General features: G+C 30.1%; 2 long non-coding RNA genes across 16 annotated transcripts; one reads left to right on the top strand and one right to left on the bottom strand.

Annotated features, from left to right (window-relative positions):
- Positions 1 to 291: 291 nt before the first annotated feature.
- LOC141446844 (uncharacterized) lies at positions 292 to 4,147 on the top strand. 5 transcript variants are annotated; one of them, XR_012453935.1, is made up of 4 exons: positions 865 to 1,003; positions 2,587 to 2,663; positions 3,303 to 3,479; positions 3,879 to 4,147. It is a non-coding gene; the product is annotated as an uncharacterized lncRNA (long non-coding RNA). The 5 variants fall into 5 exon arrangements; XR_012453934.1 differs by lacking the exon at positions 865 to 1,003 and adding an exon at positions 1,019 to 1,598; XR_012453933.1 differs by lacking the exon at positions 2,587 to 2,663 and having other exon boundaries at positions 292 to 888; positions 3,879 to 4,138.
- Positions 3,595 to 25,848, bottom strand: LOC141446843 (uncharacterized). Of its 11 annotated transcripts, none has more exons than XR_012453929.1 (22): positions 25,717 to 25,848; positions 25,322 to 25,593; positions 24,134 to 24,367; positions 22,943 to 23,091; positions 22,671 to 22,774; positions 21,366 to 21,469; positions 20,870 to 20,983; positions 20,064 to 20,167; positions 19,568 to 19,681; positions 18,762 to 18,865; positions 17,447 to 17,550; positions 16,441 to 16,589; positions 15,796 to 15,909; positions 14,991 to 15,094; positions 14,227 to 14,375; positions 13,591 to 13,697; positions 9,662 to 9,751; positions 8,631 to 8,848; positions 7,694 to 7,825; positions 7,195 to 7,323; positions 6,663 to 6,784; positions 3,595 to 3,907 (listed from the first exon to the last, which is right to left on the bottom strand). It is a non-coding gene; the product is annotated as an uncharacterized lncRNA (long non-coding RNA). The 11 variants fall into 11 exon arrangements; XR_012453922.1 differs by lacking the exon at positions 3,595 to 3,907 and adding an exon at positions 4,166 to 5,465 and having other exon boundaries at positions 7,694 to 7,954; XR_012453920.1 differs by lacking the exon at positions 3,595 to 3,907 and adding an exon at positions 4,166 to 5,465.
- Between the last annotated feature and the right edge of the window lie 1,762 nt (positions 25,849 to 27,610).

The following is a 27,610-nucleotide window of genomic DNA, read 5'->3' as shown; positions in this document are numbered from 1 at the left end:
TCATAATCAATCACAATAGCTTCGAATGCAAAGCATTCACCTGATATGATGCATACTAAGTTCGCCGAATAAGGAGACGTTTCATCCATCTAATTTCCTAAGCTATTTTTTGTAGCTTCACCTGAAATAGCAAGATGTTTGAGGAACCTGCTAAAAGAAGTAACTTTGCCAACCTATCAAGTAATAATCTCGAAAGCTTCTCGAATCCTTTACAGCTCTTCAAAATAATAGGTAAATGTATCCCTTTTCTGAAGATCAAGGCTTAGTTTTAACTCACACATATTCAGCAAACTTCATAAAAATCTTCAATCTACGTTTTTAATTGGCAATAACTCTTCTTTGATTTACTTGTCGAATAATCATCACAATTTGTTCACATAGTGTACATATCTGTACATTTCAACCAATTAAAGGTTGCTCAAGTCATTTTTCAAAAAATATAATCAGATACAAATTTCTGTCTGAGATACAAATATTTATATAATACTTTTATCTGGCTAGTTTATAATTATTTATAATTTGGATGATACCCATGGTTTTAGGAAACCTTGTCCCCTAATTGCATAAACAGTGTTTCATTCTAGCTATGTTACATTTTGTAACACCTGTCAGGACAAAAAGAATTCTCCCCTCCCCAAAAACAAGGTTGGATTTAGAGGATAAAATTGTTACTAGAAATGCTTTAATAAGCACGGCATGTTAGCGTATAGAAATGACAATTATTCAAATAATAGCTCTAAGTAAAGTCAAAGTTCTTAAATAAATAACGCATCGCGTATTAATTATAGAAAGGCTGTCGCACTATTGTAACAGTGATGATACCTTTGTAGTGTGGTTCCTACATTACATTGCATTGAGCTAGGTTTACAGTATTCTTCGATGAATAAGGTATGGGTTACGAAAAAGTAATTTACTTTCCATAAGATTTACCTTATCGTTGCTCAGACTTGTATTCTAAACTTAAATTTTTTATAAATTCCTATAAAAAAATGTTAAATATTAGGTAAGATTTTATTCATTTTCATCCAGTTACGTAAATGGTAACTGCACATACATTTTCGGCATAACATGCTGTTAATATGTACATATAAGTATTAATAGATCTGTTATTCGTGTATTGAAAGTAGGATTCACTAAATCGTATTGATCAATTATCAAATCATTAGTACTTTTTTCTTTTGATTACCTAATTAATAAGATGTGGGCAGTGTAGGACAGTGGAGTAACTATGTTAGTAGATTCGAAGGAGTTGAAATCTATTAACATAATTAAGTTCTCTTAATACATCTGCTTAAAACTTTTTTTTTCGTGGGAATGTATTTCGAATAACGTAATACGAATGCTTGTCTTGCTTTGGGTTAGAGTAGTGTTTTGTTGTGATTATTGGTTCGATTCAAGTCATTACTTTTTTTTTTCTATCGCGAATTGCCAGATTAGGCTAACTGATTTAGGTATTTTTACGCCTAGGCTTTGCAATGTTTTGTTCAGAATTCTTTTGAGATCAGGATTGAAGCCATAATATATACTTACGAGTATATGACTGGCCAAAAAAGTGTTCTCATCTCAATCGTAGAACTTTTCTTTCTGTTTTAAAGAAGGTAAGTCCTTCAAGTATGCTTCACGTGCAATCCGTAGTGATAACATTCTAAATTTAAGTGTATTTTTATCGATTAATAGACGTAGGAACTAGCATTTTATCTTTTTATGTGTGTAAGTTTAGTTTATTTTAAGGCAAAAATTTAAAGAATTCCAATTTAATTTTTCGTTAGTCCATTTCATTGCTATTTGTAGAATTTGTTTAGAAAAGCTTTATGGTAGATTTTGGCTCGATTGGAATCATCGCAATTAACATAGCGGCTTTCTGGAATAATTAGGGTCGAATAATTAGTGTGTCATTTCCAGCGGAATCTATTGGATTTAAGTATATCTAATAATTGTTGATTATAATTTATCATAGTTTGTATGGAAAGGAATTGTTTTTGGAAGGCTGTATTGCCAGAAGTTCAACTATGCTGAGCTACCCGTTTTGGTATCTGTAGTGTTAAGACTATTTGTCAATAGTTTAGGTGGATGATTATTTTCTCCGTTCTAATTCTTAAGAAAGATTTAGATGTAACAATTACAAAAATCAATTCAAAGTTGAAATGAAGGCCTTCAACTCTTCAGCTCTTTCTGTGTGTTTTTCATCTCAAGATTATTTATTTATTTCTGACTTCTCATTTTGTTTTTATTGTTTAAATAAGTAATTATCTGTAAGGTGAGATCTCTGATTTATATTTATTAAAATCAAGGATGAGCGGTTTGCTGTTGATACTTTTGTATCTTCTCCTTCACGCTGACACCTTTATCACATTGAAGTTTCGTTATTTCGTAACTTCCCTTAAATGAAACGACCTGTCTCCTTTAAAATACGTATACAAACTTTATAGAAATGGTATTTTTATTTCATTGATAACTGAAGTAATGTTAAAATACTGTACGCTAAACACATCATTGGTCTAATTTAGTGGCAAAGCCTGAACTTCATTCATCATTTCGATATCAAAATTGCATTAGAAAAGGTTTCAATGAAATTCTTTTGTTTAGCTGGAACCTTCGCCTAAGAACTGCCCTTGTCGACCTGCTTGTTGCATCTCTGCATGGCCTTTCATCACATCCAGCATGTAATTTGATATAATTCAAATCTATTTCTACATTCCGTTAAATAAATCAATGACGAAATCTCCATACCTACCATGTTATCTTATGGAGCTGTTCTTCATATAATCGTATCCATTGTTTATTACATCTTTTAACATTTAACAAGCATTTTAACATCAATTAAACCTTTATTCCGATAAATTAAATATTTTCCTTTGAATCTGAATAAAAATTTCTAATTTCGTGCAATAGAAGCTTTAAATTAGATTGAAAAAATAAGACGTCAAACATTCATATTAATCTAAACTATTTTTCTGCGGAACTAAACATTTTTAGCTAATGAAACTTGTTTTCAAAAACTATTTGTAATTAACTCAATTGTCAATGAACCATATTATGAAACTAAACATATTTTAATTAATAAATCTTTGAAAAATAGTTAAAATGTGTAGCTTTTTTCAATACAAATTAAACCTTTTTACGAGTTAGTTGCAGAAAGGTTTGATTTGTTACAGACTTAACTAAGATTTTGTATGTAAAATGCTATATAAGTGTGTGTATATATATATATATATATATATATATATATATATATATATATATATAAAAGTGTGAATGAATTTCTATCATTTACTAAGGTTTTAATACATGAAAAATTTCAGCCCTTGGCCGACTCGCAGCCTAGTAAAGCTGAGACATAATCCAAAATGATTACTTTTGAGGGAATTTCTTTGAATGCTGCAGCACTTCCGTAAATAAGAGGTGATTCCCATCCATCTCTATTCCTGCAATATCCAAATAAGGAAATCTACCTACCACTCTGTGGTGTTAACTTTCAGGTAATCTTATCCATTATTTATTAAAACTTGAGCTTTTTAACGTGATTAAACTTTTTTATACATATCCTGTTGAATCGAAATGAGTAAAGATTAAGTGTTAAAGAAAGTTTTATATGACTGAAAAATTGAAAGGTACGAGAAGAAAAAAATGACGAGTATTTATTTAAAAAATGTTTATTTCACTTAAAAGATTACAGTAAACTACTATTTTAAAAATGAATTAAGTTCATATAATTACTAATACAATGTTTTACTTTCTTGCGTTTTCTTCCTAAAAGATTGATCTAGTTTTATTTAAACCTATACAAATTAACATTGATTTCCAAGGAGGTTTAGTTAGATTTGACGGACGATTCAGTAGACGAACAGTCTATCTCATTGTATAATGTCATTTTTCAGAGTTGAAACAGGCGAAACTGGAGTGCTTCCTGCAAAAGAGGTTTATAGAATTAAGCCAAAATGAAAAAGACGTTGGAAAACAACTGTCCAACTGCAACGCTTCCAATTCTTTTATTATTTAGTCGATTATTTGTAAAAAAAAAATATTTAAGTTTGAAAATGTAATTTTATGATGTAGATAATATTAATTACCATTACGTAAAAGATGTAATTGAATTTAAAATGGTTTTGTAATACGAAAAAAATGTATAATTGGTAGCAAAATAAAGAATTATCTAAAAATTATTAAAAACATCATTATGTCTTTTCTCTTGTCCCATAGTCTTGTTATTTTTATTATATTTGCAAAGTTACAACTAAAAACAAAGTTAAAAAAGACCAAAAATGATAAGAGGCAAATAAATTAATGAACAGCAGGTACGTATAAAACTAAAAATTCCGTTTACATTAAACAAAAAAATAAAATAAAGTAATAGTAGTACGAAAAAATGGCGTCAGAGAGCGTTAAAAACCAGAAAAAGTAAAAAAGTTGAAAAACTGCTTCAGAGAGACGTAAAAAGCAAAAAACGAAAATTAGTTCACATATTTGCCACCAGGTAGAAGCACATACTGGACTTGTTTACTATGCAAACAAAATTTAGTTCACATGTTGGCCACTAGGTAGCAGCACTAACACTGTTTATATACTACTGTCAAACAAGATGTCTCCTCAGTACGACTGCAGAGTCGTACTCGTGAGGAGGGGTCTATGTCGCTCGTCGCTCCAAAAATATCTAATCTAGTCAAACAAAACACCTCTCTCCACATAAACAATCTTTACAATGTCATGTGCAATGGTTAGGGAGATGCGTTCACCTCGACGGTCAGAAGGCAACTATTCGCCCCACCCGGCCCGGCCCGCGCGGCGAACTTTCTTATATACCCTCTGGATGGCGTCATATTACCATGACAACGGGTTCCCCCCCTACTTTTAGTTCCACCAGCTGTCACTAGATCGCTCGTGTTGTCTGTTTTACCTCTCGTAGCCTTCCTTCCTCACTCTCAAGACTTTGGCAGCCATTGTTGTAACCTTCCTATCTTCTTACACACTCTCTAGACCTCGGCGGCCATTGTTGTAACCATCCTACTTCTCACACTCTCTCTAGACTTTGGCAGCCATTGTTGTAACCTTCCTATCTTCTTACACACTCTCTAGACTACGGCGGCCATTGTTGTAACCTTGCTTATTGCTTCTTGCCCACTCTCACGACTCTGGCAGCCATTTTTAACCTTTTTTTAAATATTTTCTTTTAATTTCTACGCATTTTTTTTAAAATTTTTCATATTATTGAGAGATTAAAAGGGAAAATAAATACAATATTGTTATAATTAAATCGTTTATTATTTATTAATAATTATTCATACATTTTTTTACAATAAATTTTTATAAAATCTTTACAACCTTAAACTCATATTTAACCATGTTGGAGACTCTCTAGACTTTTATGGGACTTCCTTTCACCCATATTTAACCATGTTTGCGACTCACAAGACATATAGGACCACCTTGCCATCACATTAAACCATGCTAGTGACTCTCTAGACCACCTTGAACCCACAATTAACAATGTTGGTGACTCTCAAGACTTATCTAGGACCTCCATAAACTCACATTAAACCATGATGGTGACTCACAAGACTTATGTAGGACAACCTTACATATACTTTTAACCAAGTTGGTGACTTTCAAGACATTAAAGGAGTACCTTACACACACTTATAACCATGTTGGTGATTCACAAGACTTATCAAGGATCAACTTACATACACTTTTAACCATGTTGGTGACTCACAAGACCTTTAAGGACTACTTTACACACACTTTTAACCATGTTGGTGACTCACAAGACTTATATAGGGATACCTTACACACACTTTTAACCAAGTTAGTGACGCTCAAGACTTACACAGGACCACCTTACATACACATTTAACCATGTTGGTGACGCACAAGACCTATATAAGACCATCTTACACGCTGTTTGAACCAACTTGATGACTCTCAAGTCATTAAAGGACTACCTTGGAGTCACCAACCTGGTTATATGTGTAAGGTGGTTTTATATAAGTCTAGAGAGTCACCAACATATTTAAATGTAAGTGTAATGAGGTACAACATAAGTCTAGATAGTCACCAACAAGTTGCATGTGAGTTTTGGGAAGTTCTATGTAAGCCTAGTCACCAACGTAGTTAAATGTGAGTGTAAAGTAGTCATATATAAGTCCTGTGAGTCGCCAACGTAGTAAAATGAGTTTAAGAAGGTCCTATTTAAGTCTAGTGAGCCTCTAACATAATAAAATGTGAGTGCAAAGTGGACCTATATAAGTGTTGTGAGTCACCAACATGATTAAATGTGGGTGTAAGACAGTACTATGTAAGTCTAGTGAGTCGTATGCATGGTTAAATGTGAGTGTAAGGAAATCCTATATAAGTCTAGTGAGCCGTCAACATGGTTAAATGTGAGTTTAAGAAAGTCCTATATAAGTGTTGTAAGGCGTTAACTTGGTTACATGTAAGTGTAAGATAGTGTTGCATAAGATTAGTGAGTTGCCAACATGGTTAAATGTGGGTGTTAGATAATCCTATAAAAGTCTCGTGAGTCGTCAACATGATTAAATCTTAGTGTAAGACAGTCCTATATGTCTTGTGGGTCGTTAACATGGTTAAATGTTAGAGTAAGATAGTCCTGCATAAGTCTAGCGATTACTTAGCGTGTTCATTATGTATAACAAAAACTCACATACCTCAGTTACGTTCAGAAATCCGATGTTCTCTAAGCAGATTCCAGGAAAGTATCTCTGTCGTTGTCGGAAGTTGAGAAACCATCCATTTCAGGAAGATATCTTAGGTGCTGACGTAGTGTTTCCTGTAAAATAAAAAATAACTCAATTTGTGGTTTGCACTTATTTATAAGGGTGTACAGTTGGTTAATAATGTATTGTCAGATAAGAGGTTTTTTTTCCTCTTACTTCAGTTCGAATTTGTGGGGACAGATAAATTTCTAGACTTAAAGGGATTCCGTTTTTCTTAAGCAATAAATAAATATTAATGATCAATTGAAGAAAATAAAACAATGGAGGACAATTTAAAAAATTGTACTCTCCCTCTTCGTTTAATAATCAATTTAATATCATACTAAAGTTGGCAAGTTCTCAAACTACTTTTTTTTATTATTACACTATTTTGAAACTATTCACACTTTATTCATGAAAATAAATTTTATAACACATTCTTTAAGTATAATATACATATACACATAAATTGCAGAAAACTTACATATTACTGTTTTGTTCAGAAATCCAGTCTCTGTAAAGCCCAATAAATAGCACTGCAGGAAAAATATTTATGATGATGCCAGAGGTTTCAACCAATTCCGGAAGATAACTAGTATTTGATGAGGTGCTCCTTGAAGAAAGAAAAAATAAATGGCTTAATATTCAATGTAAAATTATTACTTAGAAGGATGTGTAATTCAAAAAGTAATGTTTATATCTGTAGATCAACTTAATTAAGTAATAAAGAGGAATTTAGAAATTATCTGAGTTGTTATTCTTCCCTTAGTTCGAATAGTGTAGAGAATGGTAAACCAATACTTAAAGGGATTACTTTTCCCTTAGGCAATAAGCAGTCTGAAAAGCTCCGAGACAAGTGCAGTAGAACTTTTTAGAATCTAAAGCTGAACTCATTCAATAATTTAGGTCGTAACAGAGGCCCCAATTTTATAAAGAAAATTTCGTTATAATACAAACAACGGAATAACAAAATCTGCACATACTGCAATCACATTTTCTAGCTGCTTCCTCTTCTATCGTCGTAGCATTCCCAGTCACTCTTCCAACTTCTTTCCTCAACAGATGTTCAAAACAATGCAGGGTAAAAGGAACTTCACTCCTCCACAGGTATCACTCTAGAGATGAATAAAAAGAAGAAATTATTTCTTTATCATCATTTCAGTTTGGAAATGTCGTAACTGGATCCCTAATCTCCACTTAAGAATGTCGACAACTGAGCTCGCGAAGCCATCCATTCCTTAAAGCTAAACAGACATAGGAAAAAATGCTTACCAATATTAAATCTGAATATTAACTTTACTTTCTGTAAGAAAGAAAGAGGCACGTATAAAAACGAAGTTTTTCAATAATAATGATTTCGTTTTTGCCTCAGAATTTTCTATTATTTTTAAACTTAATTCATAAAATATTGTTTATTTTGATTTAAGTATTTTCTACCAAAATAAATTTTGTATTTTTATTAACTGAAAACGAATAATAATTGAGAACTTTGATTTTACTCGCCGCAGCACACATTTTAATTCTATCCTTGACAAGTTTCGGGCTTTAAACCATCCTTAGAGATGGATTAATCAAAACAGATAACACACAACGACTTCACCACGTTACCATCTCACCCACCACAGGTTGACTGAATGAGGGAGGTTACATTGTGTTTACATGTATTATTCAATATTCAAAATGTTAATGAATTGAACCACATTTTGTCAAAATGATGAAACAACTACTGATGAAACTTAGTACTTGTTAAGGGTTATATATTTAGTACATATTTTAGAACAATGAAGTTGCAATTTTATTTTACATGGGGGCGTGAATTTCATTTTTTGAAAACACGGAATTAAACTAATTTCATTTTAACAGGGAAACAATTATTGCTAAAATATTGATGAATATAATGTTTTTGAGATTGACTCTTACGTTTTGCAAATTAATATTATTTCTAAGAGATCCGTTTTCTCTTTTTTCTTTTATGTAACAGCATCATTGATACCGTCATTACATATTTTTTTTTTATAGATTCCTAACCAAAGGTGTTGGAATATTCACACTGAATTGATGTTTTACGTATTTCTCACTTTGGCTTACATTGATAAACAGTTTTGCAGGCAGTCCTCTAGAATCCCCAGTATTTAATCCTGAAAATTAACATTATTTATTTTAATTAAAATAATTAAAATGTGTACTGAGTTTTACCTGGTATTAAGAAGCACGAGAAAAACATCTATAACAATTTATGTATATTATAAAAATTAAATAAACACTATGATTAATCTAAAGAATTGATCTCTTTTTAAAAAAACCTTTAAAAACCTAAATCTTTATCTGTTTGTCACTAATTTAGCTGTGAATCGCGATTACGTTTTACTAAACTCTGAACTTGACTACAATACTGACCATTTTCTTATTATAGAAATAAAATTTGCAAATAACAGCTAAAAATATTAAAAAACATTGCTCTCTGAAAATAGATAGGTAGAAATGAAGTGGTGAAAATAGGTAGAAATTTGACACTAAGGGTACGCTACACCGAATAAGTTGCACCATTAACTAAAGTATGTCACATATGTGAAAAATGTTTAACGAACTTTAAGCGGGGAAATAAAACTAAATAGAATTTACTCGGAGTAACCTACAAGATCGATTAAAAGCCTACACAATCTAAAAACTTAATCAAACTTCAAAAATTACATTCATAACTTAGTTTAGACGATGCACTGATGAGCTTCGCTAACGAATTAAATAAATATTAAATAACGTATGAAATAAGTATTTTTTTTAAAAAAGTAAATGTTTTTCTTAATTCTTCTGCAAAATAATATATACTTTTTAGTGTCAATAAATCATATAATAAATAAGATAGTGATACAAACATACAAATTACCTACACCTAAGTAATCCTTTTTTATTAATAAAGTAATTGATTCATAACGAAAGTTGTTTGAACATACCCATTTGATCAATGTCAACGTCTTTTTCATTTCCACTTCAGATGATAGACGGTTTTGCAGGTACTACTCACAGTACTGGCTGTTTTCAATCTGAAAATCATTATTACATGAAATAAACAATTTATAGAGTTATTCTAGAAACCAAAAAAAAATTTATTTAATGATACCACAAATTAAAACGCAATCATTTGTTTAAGATAAATTTGTATCTTTCAAAAATTTAAGAAATAAATAAAATATGAATGCTGTAAATACGATTTTCAAGTTCAATTTTGTTAAAAATTATTTCATTTCATTCATAAAGGCTAAAGAAACACATTTACCTAAAGCGTGATTATGGAGACTAAATTCGTTGACAATTGGAAAGGTAGTAAGTGCCCCATGATTACTGTCCATTACAGATTGCCCTAATAGTCTTTCATTACAAAGTTTTTTGTTTTTTTATCAATTTTTCAAGAGAAATAAATGTTCCAATACATGCTCTAGACCATAATAATACCATGAAAGTACGATGTTTATAGTAAATCGTACATGCTGTTCAAGAGAAAATACGAAAAATCAGATTCAGTAAATTTGTAGTAAGATTGAGATATTTTCACCAAAAAGAGCCATTAAACTAAATATCAAAATTACAATTCTTTATGAGTTTCCATTATTGATTTTCATCACAAACGAAACTTGACGATTCGTAAAAACATTTATCGAAAACAAATATATCCGTTGAAAACTGAATAACATTCTACTTGATCGTAACACCTTTGTAATTACTATAGGTAAGAAAAAGTAATTGAATTGTAACGAGTGCTTGGTAGACATTAAAGTAAAAGTGAAAGGGCCAAGTGACAAAGGTAAGCAACATACCTTATGAGGCCGATACTAAAGGAAAGTCTTGTTCACACTACACTTGCTCCACCAAGTACTTCTCATTCTACTCCTGCTTGTAGGCAGGAAATATAGAGCTAGTCCTATCTCCGAAGCCATTTAATGTTTCATCTCAATTGCCGAAATCATCATGTATAAATTTACCTAAGTTTCGATATTTTTCACACCTTTTTCAAGTCCTAAAATTTATTATATATACACATTGTCTTCTTGTTATTTTTTCTTACACTGGCTATATTGTACGAAGTACAATAACAAAAACGAAACGATTCTCCCGAAATACATAAACAATTGTAAATAATACCTTCATACGTTACTTAATATCATTAAATACGGTTCCTTTTTATTAATCTATATCTGTTGATTTAATGACTCCTCAGTTATACTGTTAATGTAATATAAGTAGTCGAGTTCTACAAGCGAATAAGCTTATCTACTCATCTTCCTCATCTTAGAATCTTCATTGTGGTTTTCGTTACTTCACTTCGATATAAGACTTGGCACTTCTAGAACCTTAATTTTTAAGGTGAATTATAAGCTTAAGAATTTACTAATCTGATGAGGATCAGGTTACGTCCGCAGTACATAATAATATTTGTAATCTTGTCCGTAGTAGGACGTATTTTTATATCTCTTATCGGTTTTTCAACCATCTCAAAGGTAGAAAAACAAAATTAGAGTAAGGATTTCGACTTCACTGCTCTCCCCAGGTCGCACTACACATACTAACTGAACAGTCTACGTAAGGGAGGTTATGTGATGTTATCCAAAATATTAATGAATTGTCAAACATTTGTAAAAATTGTGAATTATAATAATTGAAACCTAGTACATGTTAAAAGGATTTTTCTTTTTTTTTAATTCTGAGCGAGTAATATTTTAGTCTCAGAAGTTGGGAATGTATTTTATACATATGTGTGTATGAGGAAGGCGCGAGAATTTAAGTTTAAAACAAGGACATTGTTGCATTTTCACTGCGACATAATTATTGATAAGTAAAATATGAATGAATATGAGATTCTAATCATTTAAGAAATGCGTAAATTAGTAAAATCTTTAAAGGAAAACTTTTAATCAGCAAAGAACATGCAATACGCTGGAATATTTAAGCTTTATGAATGGCTTTCTATTTGCATATTTCTAATACTTAAGATTTCTATCCGAAGAAGAAACACTTTGGTTTTTATAAAAAAGAAGCTAATTAGGTCGATCTTTTTTGAAAAACAAGATGTAAAAACAATGGCTGAAGGTGGAACATTTCTCGTAATTTCACTAGAACACTAATGTTTCCATATTTGGCAGTTAATATTAAGACCAGGGCTAGATTGTGTGAACTAGGTAGATCTGTTTTGAAAAACCTGAAGTAAAAACGATTAGAAAAGGTGAACATTACTCATAATTTCACTAGAATACACGTTACCTTATATGACAGTTAATATTAAGACCATGGCTAGTTTAGAAGTGGACCTTTTCTCTTAATTTCACTGGAACGCTTCTGTTTCCGTTTTGATAGTAATTATTAAGTTAAAAGCTAGATCCTGCACATTGTGCCGATCTATTTTGAAAAACAAGAAGTAAAAACAGTTGGAAAAGGTGGAACATTTCTCCTAATTTCACTAGAATACTTATGTTTCAGTGTTTTACAGTTAATTTTAAGACCAAGGGTAGATTATGTAAGCTAGGTCAATCAATTTTGGGAAACAAGAAAGAAAAACCAATGGAAAAAGTGGATCAGCAGTCATCCTGGGGATGATTTCTCCTGTATCCATTGGGTATTTACTTTTCCTGTTTCGAAATTGCTCGACCCAATATGCACAATCTAGCATTAGCCTTAATATTAACTATTAAATACAGGAGAAGCATCATTCCTGTAGCATCGCCTTATTATTAATTATCGTATACGGAAACCACAGCATCTCAGTAAAAGTGGGATAAAACTACAATTTTTTCAATTGATTTTACTTTCTTTTTACAAAAATGATGGACATTACAATTATAATATAGCATTGGTCTTAATACTAACTATCAAATAAGCAAAATTAGATGACAATTTTGATTTTTTCTATAGCTTTTTACCTCTTACTTTCAAAAAAGATCATACCTACATGTACATTTTACCATTGACCTTAATAGCGACTATCAAAAACAATGCAGGAGTGTTCGAGTGAAAGTAGAAAACGATTTCTACTTTAGGTTTATTTGATCATATAGAATCTAGGATTGCGTTTCATATTTACTATCATATACAGAAAACAGCAGTATTCAGATGAAATTAGGCAACAACATTAACTTTTTCCAATCGTTCTTACTTCTTACTGTTAAAAAAGTACCTACATTTATATTTTAACATGAACATTTCCTTAATATTATCTAACAAATGCAGAAACAACAGCATTGCAGTGAAATTAGGAGACAGTTTCTACTTTTTTCAATGGCTTTTGCTTCCCGTTTTTCAAAAGAGAACAAGCTAATTTGCACAATCTTGCAATGGCTTATCAAACACGGAAACAGCTGGATTCATGTGAAATAAAGAAATAAATTAAACTTTTTCCTATGGATTTTACTATATATTTATAAAATAGATCGATCCTTCATTTGTAATTTAGCATTGACTTTATTATTAACTACCAAATACGAAATGGCTGCATTTCACTGAAATTGGGAGACCATCTCCACTTTTTCCAATAGTTTTTACTTCTTGATTAACAAAAAACATCGTCTCATTATGTATAATGGTATCATTAACCTTTATCTTACCTTTAAAATGCAGAAACATCAGCATTACAGTGAAATTAGGAGAAAATGTCCACTTTTTCCAGTGGCTATTTCTTCATACAAAAAAAAAAAAATCTACATCTACATTTTTACTTGAAGAACAGTTCAACAGTTAGAGAATCTGTACCTTCATGATAGTTTGATTTAGGGAAATCATTGCACTTACTAGGTATCTAATCTATTTCTGCATACTTTATTATTTATCTTTAGATAATACGACATAATATCTTAACTGAGAAACAACATGCTGTAAGCTGAAAACTTGTACTTACTGATGCTGTAGGAGTTAAAATGTGTTAAACTGGATAAAATGTAATCATCCCAGCCATTTGTTTAAATTGAACTAGTTCAGAATTACCATTAGAATGTCGAAAGAACGCTGAGAACCGAAATAAACATTTTTATAAAGTATTATTTATACAATTGTTTTCATTGTAATTTACAAATATCTAGAAAAAAATCAATTTTCAATAAGTTAGAATTTAAAACTACTGGTGCGAACCTTGCAATATCCAAGGTCCATAATTCTAGGACTTTATTAAACATTACATTATTAATTTAAATTTCATCGAGATTGCTCTCTCCTTTAAATGGAGAAATGTAAATATTTACGTGCAAGTTCATAATTCCCAAATACATCTTAATAGTAATTAGCAATTTACTTTAACAGTAATAAAGACGACCGAATATTATTAACATGTTACGAATTAAATATACCTACTTATGACCGTTGAGACATTTTAATGAAACAAAATAATGAAGATTAAAATCAACTTTTTAAAATTACATGCGTACACTTAAAATGCACCTACTATCAACTGTCTTGGAAACATGTCAATTTCATAAACACTTCTAATCACATTAACTCCTAATTAAAAATAAAGGTATACACAAAAAATGTTGCTTACCTGCAAGAAGTCCTTAACGCAGTAATGATGCAAAAACAAGTTTTTTAATTTCCTAGAAAGATATCGCAGAATGCAAATAGATAATACCATCAGTTTTCTAAGGTATGTAAAGTCCTCACAGACTTTGTTACAACAGCATCAACTTAAAACTATCAATCATAAATAAAAAAACCCATCAAATTATGTGGTAAACCGTAAATTTTAAACAAGGACATTTTTTTAGAGGAAAACTTCTTTATAAACGTGGATGAAGAATATTTAATAAATAAAGCAAATTATTACTGTTGCTACAGGATGAAGAGAATATTTGGCTTTTACCACACTGTCTTACCGGACAGTTGTTTTGTTAGGAGGTTATTTAATGTTTATTTTAATCGCGTCAAGTAAATGTTAATGCTACCTAGCGGTAATCAAAGGAACTAGTTCCTATGTAATTACATCTTCCTACTTCAAGCTATAGCCGCTAGATAGCATTAACATGTTCTTAATACCTCTTATTCTTTTCATTCCTAATTTTAAATTAAGAACAGAATGTATAGAATTTCTAATAAGGTTGCCCAATTTCTTTAATTTAAATATAAGGACTTCAATTCCTGATTTATTCTTAGATTTAAATAGAGCCAATACAAAGATGCTACAGACTTCACAAACGATTGAACATCGTATTTTTCAATCAAATTAAAACCTTTCAAGGGAAAGATTTAATTCATCTGATAAAAAGTTTTATCTATTCAAGGTAATGTACAAATCAAACTAAAGCTTACCAGAAAAGTAGCCCAATAAGATAGTTTGGTTTGATTTCCCTAGAATGATGAAATGGGTTGCGAAACACCTCAACTTTTGTGGATGCTGGATTTAAAGGATGGTCCTAAAGAAAGACGAACGAAGATATTTTTATTAAAAATAATAAAAAATACATTAAAATTCACTAAAGTATACCTATTCAATCATAAGTTAATAGCAATATTCAATATTGTAAAATTAATATTAATATAGTTTGTATTGCAGCAACAATGCCTCAACGAATAAACGAATTAAATTTGACCAAGAATTGAAATAATCTCTCCTTGATAAGTAAGTCTTTTTGAAACAATTAAACCATTTCTCATTCAATAACTCAATAAACATAGGTAATAATAGCGGAAGACAACACGCCCTATCTGCCTATTTGAGATACTTGACTTAATTGATGCAAAAAGTTCAATTTTGAAGAAGTAAAAATACCAATCACACTACTAAAACTGCCTGGATGGACAGTTGCATAAGTGTTGTATAATTAAAATTCTAAATGTGCAATCTGTACAACACTAATCTTTGTGACTTAATAATTCACTTCAGTTCACCAATTTGATCACTAAAAATACCTAAGATGATAGAGAATCTTTAAAAGTATAAGCACATCCACTTTTTTTTAAAGAAACGTACATAAATGTAAGTTCATGTACCTTCAGCATAGTTTGAATTTAGGCAAATCATTACACTTACAATTATCTATCTTTAGATTTGGATAATACGTCATAATATCTTAACTGAGAAACAACATGCTGTAAGCTGAAAACTTGTACTTACTGAAGATGTAGGAGTTAAAATGTGTTAAACTGGATAAAATGTAATCATCCCAGCCATTTGTTTTAATTGAACTAGTTCAAAATTACCATTAGTATGTCGAAAGAACGCTGAGAACTGAAATAAACATTTTTATAAAGTACATTTTTATAAAGTATTTATACAATTGTTTTCATTGTAATTTACAAATATCTAGAAAAAAATCAATTTTCAATAAGTTAGAATTTAAAACTACTGGTGCGAACCTTGCAATATCCAAGGTCCATAATTCTAGGACGTTATTAAACTTTACATTATTAATTTAAATTTCATCGAGATTGCTCTCCCCTTTAAATGGAGAAATGTAAATATTTACGTAGAAGTTCATAATTCCCAAATACATCTTAATAGTAATTAGCAATTTACTTTTACAGTAATAAAGACGACCGAAAATTATTAACATGTTACGAATTAAATCTACCTACTTATGACCGTTGAAACATTTTAATGGAATAAAATAATGAAGTTTAAAATCAACTTTTTAAAATTACATGCGTACACTTAAAATGCACCTATCAACTGTCTTGGAAACATGTCAATTTCATAAACACTTCTAATCAGATAAACTCCTAATTAAAAATAAAGGTATACACAAAAAATGTTGCTTACCTGCAAGAAGTCCTTAACGCAGTAATGATGCAAAAACAAGTTTTTTAATTTCTTAGGAAGTTATCGCTCAATGCAAATAGATAATACCATCAGTTTTCTAAGGTATGTAAAGTCCTCACAGACTTTGTTACAGCAGCATCAACTTAAAACTATCAATCATAAATAAAAAACCCCATCAAATTATGTGGTAAACAGTGAATATTAAACAAGGACATTTTTTTAGAGGAAAACTTCTTTATAAACGTGGATGAAGAATATTTAATAAATAAAGCAAATTATTACTGTTCCTACAGGATGAAGAGAATATTTGGCTTTTACCCCACTGTCTTACCGGACAGTTGTTTTGTTAGGAGGCTATTTAATGTTTATTTTAATTGCCTCAAAGTACATGTTAATGCTACCTAGCGGTAATCAACGGAACTAGTTCCTATGTAATTACATATTCCTAGTTCAAGCTATAGCCGCTAGATAGCATTAACGTGTTCTTAATACATCTTATTCTTTTCATTCCTAATTTTAAATTAAGAACAGAATGTATAGAATTTCTAATAAGGTTGCCCAATTTCTTTAATTTAAATATAAGGACTTCAATTCCTGATTTATTCTTTGATTTAAATAGAGCCAATACTAAGATGCTACAGAATTCACAAACGATTGAACATTGTATTTTTCAATCAAATTAAAACCTTTCAAGGGAAAGATTTTATTCATCTGATAAAAAGTTTTATCTATTCAAGGTAATGTAGAATAGAATAGAATAGAAAAGAAATTTATTATTCTGGGACAATTGTCCCCTAAGAATAAATACAGGAACAAATAGAGGCCTTAGAGTTTGGCTGTGATTATACAGAAATTAAAAAAATAAATAAGTATTTACAAAAGTGAAAATATAATAAGTGAAAATGAAAGTAAAAATAAAATAATAAAACAGCAGAAATTAAGGAAATAAATTAAAACAATTAGAATTTTGGAGGAAGCTGAATGTACAAATCAAACTAAACCTTACCTGAAAAATAACCCAATAAGATAGTTTGGTTTGATTTCCCTAGAATGATGAAATGGGTTGCAAAACACCTCAACTATTGTGGATGCTGGATTTAAAGGATGGTCCTAAAGAAAGACGAACGAAGATATTTTTAAAAAAATAATAAAAAATACATTAAAATTCACTAAAGTATATCTATTCAATCCTAAGTTAATAGCAATATTCAATATTGTAAAATTATTATTAATATAGTTTGTATTGCAGCAACAATGCCTCAACGAAAAAACGAATTAAATTTGACCAAGAATTGAAATAATCTCTCCTTTAAAAGTAAGTCTTTTTGAAACAATTAAACCATTTCTCATTCAATAACTAATGAGTTATTTGAAACATAGGTAATAATAGCGGAAGACAACACGCCCTATCTGTCTATTTGAGATACTTGACTTAATTGATGCAAAAAGTTCAGTTTTGAAGAAGTAAAAAGACCAATCACACTACTAAAACTGTCTGGAAGGACAGTTGCATAAGAGTTGTATAATTAAAATTCTAAATGTGCAATCTGTACAACACTAATGTTTGTGACTTAATAATTCACTTCAGTTCACCAATTTGATCACTAAAAATACCTAAGATGATAGAGAATCATTAAAAGTGTAAGCACATCCACTTTTTTTTAAAGAAACGTACATAAATGTAAGTTCATGTACCTTCAGCATAGTTTGAATTTAGGCAAATCATTACACTTACAATTATTTATCTTTAGGTTTAGATAATACGACATAGTACTCGTATCTTAACTGAGAAACAACATGCTGTACGCTGAAAACTTGTACTTACTAAAGATGTAGGAGTTAAAATGTGTAAAACTGGATAAAATGTAATCAACCCAGCCATTTGTTTAAATTCAACTAGTTCCGAATTACCATTAGTATGTCGAAAGAACGCTGAGAACCGAAATAAACATTTTTATAAAGTATGATTTATACAATTGTTTTCATTGTAATTTACAAATATCTAGAAAAAAATCTATAGCCGCTAGATAGCATTAACATGTTCTTAATACCACTTATTCTTTTCATTCCTAATTTTAAATTAAGAACAGAATGTATAGAATTTCCGATAAGGTTGCCCAATTTCTTTAATTTAAATATAAGGACTTCAATTCCTGATTTATTCTTTGATTTAAATAGGGCCAATAAGATGCTACAGAATTCACAAACGATTGAACATTGTATTTTTCAATCAAATTAAATCCTTTCAAGGGAAAGATTTAATTCATCTGATAAAAAGTTTTATGTATTCAAGGTAATGTACAGATCAAACTAAAGCTTACCAGAAAAATAGCCCAATATGATAGTTTGGTTTGATTTCCCTAGAATGATGAAATGGGTTGCGAAACACCCCAACTTTTGTGGATGCTGGATTTAAAGGATGGTCCTAAAGAAAGACGAAGATATTTTTATTAAAAATAATAAAAAATACATTAAAATTTACTACAGTATACCTATTCAATCATAAGTTAATAGCAATATTCAATATTGTAAAATTATTATTAATATAGTTTGTATTGCAGCAACAATGCCTCAACGAATAAACGAATTAAATTTGACCAAGAATTGAAATAATCTCTCCTTTAAAAGTAAGTCTTTTTGAAACAATTAAACCATTTCTCATTCAATAACTCATTAAACATAGGTAATAATAGCGGAAGACAACACGCCCTATCTTCCTATTTGAGTTACTTGACTTAATTGTTGCAAAAAGTTCAGTTTTGAAGAAGTAAAAAGACCAATCACACTACAAAAACTGTCTGGAAGGACACTTGCATAAGAGTTGTATAATTAAAATTCTAAATGTGCAATCTGTACAACACTAATCTTTGTGACTTAATAATTCATTTCGGTTCACCAATTTGAACAGTAAAAATACCTAAGATGATAGAGAATCTTTAAAAGTGTAAGCACATCCACTTTTTTTTAAGAAACGTACATAAATGTAAGTTCATGTACCTTCAGCATAGTTTGAATTTAGGCAAATCATTACACTTACAATTATTTATCTTTAGGTTTAGATAATACGACATAGTACTCGTATCGTAACTGAGAAACAACATGCTGTAAGCTGAAAACTTGTACTTACTGAAGATGTAGGAGTTAAAATGTGTTAAACTGGATAAAATGTAATAAACCCAGCCATTTGTTTAAATTGAACTAGTTCAGAATTACCATTAGTATGTCGAAAGAACGCTGAGAACTGAAATAAACATTTTTATAAAGTATGATTTATACAATTGTTTTCATTGTAATTTACAAATATCTAGAAAAAAATCTATAGCCGCTAGATAGCATTAACATGTTCTTAATACCACTTATTCTTTTCATTCCTAATTTTAAATTAAGAACAGAATGTATAGAATTTCCGATAAGGTTGCCCAATTTCTTTAATTTAAATATAAGGACTTCAATTCCTGATTTATTCTTTGATTTAAATAGGGCCAATAAGATGCTACAGAATTCACAAACGATTGAACATTGTATTTTTCAATCAAATTAAATCCTTTCAAGGGAAAGATTTAATTCATCTGATAAAAAGTTTTATGTATTCAAGGTAATGTACAGATCAAACTAAAGCTTACCAGAAAAATAGCCCAATATGATAGTTTGGTTTGATTTCCCTAGAATGATGAAATGGGTCGCGAAACACCCCAACTTTTGTGGATGCTGGATTTAAAGGATGGTCCTAAAGAAAGACGAAGATATTTTTAATAAAAATAATAAAAAATACATTAAAATTTACTACAGTATACCTATTCAATCATAAGTTAATAGCAATATTCAATATTGTAAAATTATTATTAATATAGTTTGTATTGCAGCAACAATGCCTCAACGAATAAACGAATTAAATTTGACCAAGAATTGAAATAATCTCTCCTTTAAAAGTAAGTCTTTTTGAAACAATTAAACCATTTCTCATTCAATAACTCATTAAACATAGGTAATAATAGCGGAAGACAACACGCCCTATCTGCCTATTTGAGATACTTGACTTAATTGTTGCAAAAAGTTCAGTTTTGAAGAAGTAAAAAGACCAATCACACTACAAAAACGGTCTGGAAGGAAACTTGCATAAGAGTTGTATAATTAAAATTCTAAATGTGCAATCTGTACAACACTAATCTTTGTGACTTAATAATTCATTTCGTTTCACCAATTTGATCAGTAAAAATACCTAATATGATAGAGAATCTTTAAAAGTGTAAGCACATCCACTTTTTTTTAAGAAACGTACATAAATGTAAGTTCATGTACCTTCAGCATAGTTTGAATTTAGGCAAATCATTACACTTACAATTATTTATCTTTAGGTTTAGATAATACGACATAGTACTCGTATCGTAACTGAGAAACAACATGCTGTAAGCTGAAAACTTGTACTTACTGAAGATGTAGGAGTTAAAATGTGTTAAACTGGATAAAATGTAATAAACCCAGCCATTTGTTTAAATTGAACTAGTTCAGAATTACCATTAGTATGTCGAAAGAACGCTGAGAACTGAAATAAACATTTTTATAAAGTATGATTTATACAATTGTTTTCATTGTAATTTACAAATATCTAGAAAAAAATCTATAGCCGCTAGATAGCATTAACATGTTCTTAATACCACTTATTCTTTTCATTCCTAATTTTAAATTAAGAACAGAATGTATAGAATTTCCGATAAGGTTGCCCAATTTCTTTAATTTAAATATAAGGACTTCAATTCCTGATTTATTCTTTGATTTAAATAGGGCCAATAAGATGCTACAGAATTCACAAACGATTGAACATTGTATTTTTCAATCAAATTAAATCCTTTCAAGGGAAAGATTTAATTCATCTGATAAAAAGTTTTATGTATTCAAGGTAATGTACAGATCAAACTAAAGCTTACCAGAAAAATAGCCCAATATGATAGTTTGGTTTGATTTCCCTAGAATGATGAAATGGGTCGCGAAACACCCCAACTTTTGTGGATGCTGGATTTAAAGGATGGTCCTAAAAAAAGACGAAGATATTTTTAATAAAAATAATAAAAAATACATTAAAATTTACTACAGTATACCTATTCAATCATAAGTTAATAGCAATATTCAATATTGTAAAATTATTATTAATATAGTTTGTATTGCAGCAACAATGCCTCAACGAATAAACGAATTAAATTTGACCAAGAATTGAAATAATCTCTCCTTTAAAAGTAAGTCTTTTTGAAACAATTAAACCATTTCTGATTCAATAACTCATTAAACATAGGTAATAATAGCGGAAGACAACACGCCCTATCTTCCTATTTGAGTTACTTGACTTAATTGTTGCAAAAAGTTCAGTTTTGAAGAAGTAAAAAGACCAATCACACTACAAAAACGGTCTGGAAGGAAACTTGCATAAGAGTTGTATAATTAAAATTCTAAATGTGCAATCTGTACAACACTAATCTTTGTGACTTAATAATTCATTTCGGTTCACCAATTTGATCAGTAAAAATACCTAATATGATAGAGAATCTTTAAAAGTGTAAGCACATCCACTTTTTTTTAAGAAACGTACATAAATGTAAGTTCATGTACCTTCAGCATAGTTTGAATTTAGGCAAATCAATACACTTACAATTATTTATCTTTAGGTTTAGATAATACGACATAGTACTCGTATCTTAACTGAGAAACAACATGCTGTAAGCTGAAAACTTGTACTTACTGAAGATGTAGGAGTTAAAATGTGTTAAACTGGATAAAATGTAATCAACCCAGCCATTTGTTTAAATTGAACTAGTTCAGAATTACCATTAGTATGTCGAAAGAACGCTGAGAACCGAAATAAAAATTTTTATAAAGTATGATTTATACAATTGTTTTCATTGTAATTTACAAATATCTAGAAAAAAATATATAGCCGCTAGAGAGCATTAACATGTTCTTAATACCACTTATTCTTTTCATTCCTAATTTTAAATTAAGAACAGAATGTATAGAATTTCTAATAAGGTTGCCCAATTTCTTTAATTTAAATATAAGGACTTCAATTCCTGATTTATTCTTTGATTTTAGTAGAGCCAATACAAAGGTGCTACAGAATTCACAAATGATTGAACATCGTATTTTTCAATCAAATTAAAACCTTTGAAGGGAAAGATTTAATACATCTGATAAAAAGTTTTATCAATTCAAGGTAATGTACAAATCAAACTAAAGCTTACCAGAAAAATAGCCCAAGAAGATAGTTTGGTTTGATTTCCCTAGAATGATGAAATGGGTTGCGAAACACCTCAACTTTTGTGGATGCTGGATTTAAAGGATGGTCCTAATGAAACAAAATAATGAAGATTAAAATCAACTTTTTAAAATTACATGCGTACACTAAAAATGCACCTACTATCAACTGTCTTGGAAACATGTCAATTGAATAAACACTTCTAATCACATCAACTCCTAATTAAAAATAAAGGTATACACAAAAAATGTTGCTTACCTGCAAGAAGTCCTTAACGCAGGAATGATGCAAAAACGAGTTTTTTAATTTCCGAGGAAGTTATCGCTTAATGCAAATAGATAATACCATCAGTTTTCTAAGGTATGTAAAGTCCTCACAGACTTTGTTACAGCAGCATCAACTTAAAACTATCAATCATAAATAAAAAAAACCATCAAATTATGTGGTAAACAGTGAATTTTAAACATGGACATTTTTTTTTAGAGGAAAATGTCTATTTTTTTTCCATTCCTAATTTTAAAATAAGAACAGAATGTATAGAATTTCTAATAAGGTTGCCCAATTTCTTTAATTTAAATATAAGGACTTCAATTTCTGATTTATTTTTTGATTTAAATAGAGCAAATACCAAAATAATATATTTATAAATTCCACTCTTTTCACAAGCTATATATAACAGAACCAACCAATCTTATGAATGTATTTTAATAATTATGGGACAATAATATTGGTATAACAAACGAAACAGAGCTAGCAATGAAATATGAATGTATTTAAATGTTATAGAATGAATGCAAGAAAATGATTACAGAAGGATTACGTGATTTTAATTTCGGTTAAACAATAAGGATGGCAGGAGCACAGAGTACTGATCCGATCCATCTATTAGCTGTAGTTTATGTAAATAGTTGTATATAGTAGAGGGATGAATGTGTAAAGCGAATGTATTTATAAGTAAGAATGGAGAGTGAGTGATATTCTAGTGATAAGCACCTAGACGATGCTGGCTGTATGGCGAAAGCCAATGCCAAAAAAAAAGGCAAAAAAAAAACAAACGAGGCAAGTTTTTAATAAATCTTCATAAGATGTAATGATATTTCACGATTTACAAGTAACGGAACTAAAATTTCCATAAGTAAATCAATAAAAACTAACTATTTTTACAAGCAGTTGAAAATATAGAGTAAAAGGTTGTCTACAAATCAAACGTTGTTCCTCAGCCATGCTAATCCATTGTAACCATTAATCAACAGTAAGCCTTCAAACTTCTGCCATTACTTTTTGCTAATATCAAAATACATTGAAGGTGATAATAGATTGGCCCAAAGGTGACTTCGTGCTTAAATGCCCTGCTGTCAAACTTTCATCGGATGACAATATCACTACTTATTAAAAACTTCACTCAGCTCAATACCGAAAATTTAAGATTTACTATTAATTTTGTCTTACCATTACCACAGAAAGACTTCGCAATCCTTTCTAGAACAAAGTGTCTCAACCTATCTTTTAGATTATTCAATATATCGTTTTACATTTAGTTATTTTTTAAATGTGTCCAATATTAAATCAAAACCAGCTGTAGTAATTAAAGTAAGCAAAGAAGAATTCCCAAACTAAATTTTGTTTTTTTCTGCTCTTGAAGCATTGCTCTTATTGAAGGCTAGAATAACTGCAAACGGATTACTGAAACAATTACAGCATTTACAACGAAATAACAAAGATGCTCCAGATTACCATACAATAACCAGAAATAAATTTAGTTTAGTGGATGCACTAATAAGTATACTCCAACGAATTCTGGAGGGAGCATTCACTAATTTCTCTCGTCACAACTTACCTATTTATTAAATTTTCTTTAAATATACTATTTTCACTAAAATATAATATGAAATAATTTTTCAATATTATTATAAATGTAAAGTATTATAAAATGTTAGGAAACCATAAAATCGAGAAAACAGGATTTCGCTAGATAATGGATAAAAGGGATATGGAAGTCATTATGAATGGTAAGATCAATGCGAACCGAAGAGCATTTACTATTATCCTAAAGATTTTTGATTAGAGAAAAAAAAAATTATGGCTCTTACGTTCGCAAAGGTCCACAGTCCTATATTAGGGCATTGTGAAATAAAAATAATAGAAGGGGACCGAGAACTGAGCCTTGAGGAACGCGAGCTCGTACGGGGAATGTATAAGATTAGGCAAATCTATGTTTGATAAAGTTGTCCTTGATCCTTACTTCCCAAACTCTGATTTCTTAATCTTTCCACGGCCGGACATCTTTGTAATATCCAGGGCAATCACAAAGTTCAGCAAGGAAGCGAACAGAATGCGACAGAAAAACATTTCAATACAACCTCTAGATCGCAATGATTTAATGAAATCATTAAATAAACTTTGAACTTTCTATGAATTTTCATTATTGATTTTCATCGCACACCACACTTGCCGATTCGTAAAAACATTCATCGAAAACAAATATGTATCTTGAAAACTAAATAACTAAATTTTTATTTTATCGTAACACTTTGTTATTAATATGAGTAAGAAAAATTAATTGAATTGTAACGAGTGCTTGGTGGATATTAAAGTAAATATGAGAAAAGGGACAAGTGACACAGATAAGCAAAATACCTTATGAAGCCGGTGAAAAGGGAAAGGTCTAGTTCACATAACACTTGCTCCAGCAAGTAATTCTCATTCTACTCCTGCTCATTGGCACTTCTATCCTATTCATTCCTCTTATAATATAGACAAAAACTATTAGCAGCGAAATACAGAACTAGTAACTTCATATCAGATCTATCTACGAACCCATCCAATACTTGAACTGAAGTGTCGCAATCACCATCATGTATAAATGCCAGTTTCCTTTTATTTAACAACTCTTTTTTCTTTTTCAAGCCCTAAAATTTATAATATATACATATTGTCCCCTTGTTATTTTTCTTATATTGGCAATATTATAAACAACAATAACAAAAATATAAAGAAATGATAATTGTAATTATAATTAATGTAATACGTACTTAGGTTACCTAATGTAAGTAGATTAGGTTCAATCTATTTCTTTTGATGTAATGACCCAACAATAGTTATACTGCTAATGTCAATTTCATCGCCAAACTTGTTGTAGATGCGAGTTAAGCTTAACGAAATTATCGTCCACGTCTTGGCGCTTTCTTTAGTTCACTTGAATGCAGAACTATTCTCGTACTTCTCTTCGTTATTACATTCTTTGTACACGTCCAGGTTGGTTGTCTGACATTTCAGAAGCTGTGTCGTACGTAATGATTCATCGATCATCTGTGGTTATTCTGATTTTTAATACTAGTTTTCACAGATTGATCGGATATTTTCCCACTATTCTTCTCTTTTATTTAACTGAACAAATATGTATGTTACTTAGTTTAATTAAATTACTTTGTTATGAACTTTATTAAGTCCAAATTTAAGTAGTATAAATTTGATTTAAGTAAACAAATTTACGCAGAAATTCATTGAAACTTAATCCAGGGAGTACGTTTACACTGTAAGATTTCATAATTATTATATTGAAGGTTCCTCTTATTTTATTCTGTGTCCTACTACGTAAGTATTATTTCTAACAATTTTTTTTTTTACTTTTTATATAGATCTTCGTGCAGGCTTAAGTTGTCGGACTTTCGTCTTTATCAAAGGTAGGATTACCAGCTTAATGTAGAGACTTCGACTACACTTATTGATTGAGCAGACTGAGTAAGGGAGGTTACATGATGTTATCCAAAATATTAATGAATTGTCAAACATTTGTTACAATTATGAAATAAAATTATTGAAAACTAGTATTTGTTTAAAACTTCTGTTCAATTTTTTGTTTTTAATTTTGTGCATGTTTTTAAAACTTAAAATTTGGGAATGTATTCTATAGGAGGGAGGCGCGAGAATTTAAGTTTAAAACACGGACATTGTTACATTTTCACTGCGAAATAATTATTGATAAGTAAAATATAAATGAATATGCGATTTTAATCATTTAAAAAATGCGTAAATTAGTAAAATCTTGAAAGGAAAACTTTTAATCAGCACAGAACATGCAATATGCTGGTATATTCAAGCTTTGTGAATGGCTTTCTGGTGGCATATTTGTAATACTTACATTTCTATGCAGAAACACTTCAAGTATTATACGACAGAAAGTAAACGATTTAATTACACAACAGTACACTGACCAAGTAATAGCTCTAAGTGAGACTACCTATCAAACAAAACTACTTCAGATTTAACAATAAATTTTACGTAGCTAATGACGGATTGTTAAGTGTCACTTTGGATAGATTACTAATTTGGAAAGGCCACTTGGATATGTGGAATTAAAAATACAAAAATACTTCTCACAAAGGAAGTAGGACGTGGAGCCCGAGGTGTCTGATGTTTTACAGTCACCATTCGGGCGATCTTTACTTTCGCCTTTCGGGAGTCTATCCTTTAAATAGGCTTCAAGTTCTCTCACCGCTAGAAGTAATATGTGCTCAGGCTTGTGAGTTACCAGTCTTCTGTAGGATGTATGTATTGTCTCATCGGTATGTTTTCTTAAAAAAAAAATCTTAAATTGCATTTTGATTAGAACAAAATTCTGCAATATTGTAAAATAAAATTTGCTAGTATAGCACTAAACTTCTTTCGCTCAGATACTGGATAAAAAGAAAGAGGTACACTGTAGTGATGGGAAAGCGATGTTCAGGATGATATATAAAATATTTATTAATTAAAATAAACGTTACAGCTTCTTTTGACTTAAAGATAATACCACAAAGAGTTTACCCATACACACAACGCTTATTTAAGGACGGTTCAAAATTTAATAATTATTTGAATGATCCGCGGAGTAATTTCAGCACACTAATAAAAAAAAACACATAATACTATACAAGCCGAATCGAT

The sequence above is a fragment of the Rhodnius prolixus genome, unplaced genomic scaffold (genome assembly GCF_049639745.1).
Source record: "Rhodnius prolixus isolate KJV_2025 unplaced genomic scaffold, Rpr scaffold_7, whole genome shotgun sequence".
Lineage (NCBI taxonomy): Eukaryota > Metazoa > Arthropoda > Insecta > Hemiptera > Reduviidae > Rhodnius > Rhodnius prolixus.
Note: the sequence above shows the minus strand (reverse complement) of the source record. Positions and strands in the feature narration are given on the sequence as shown.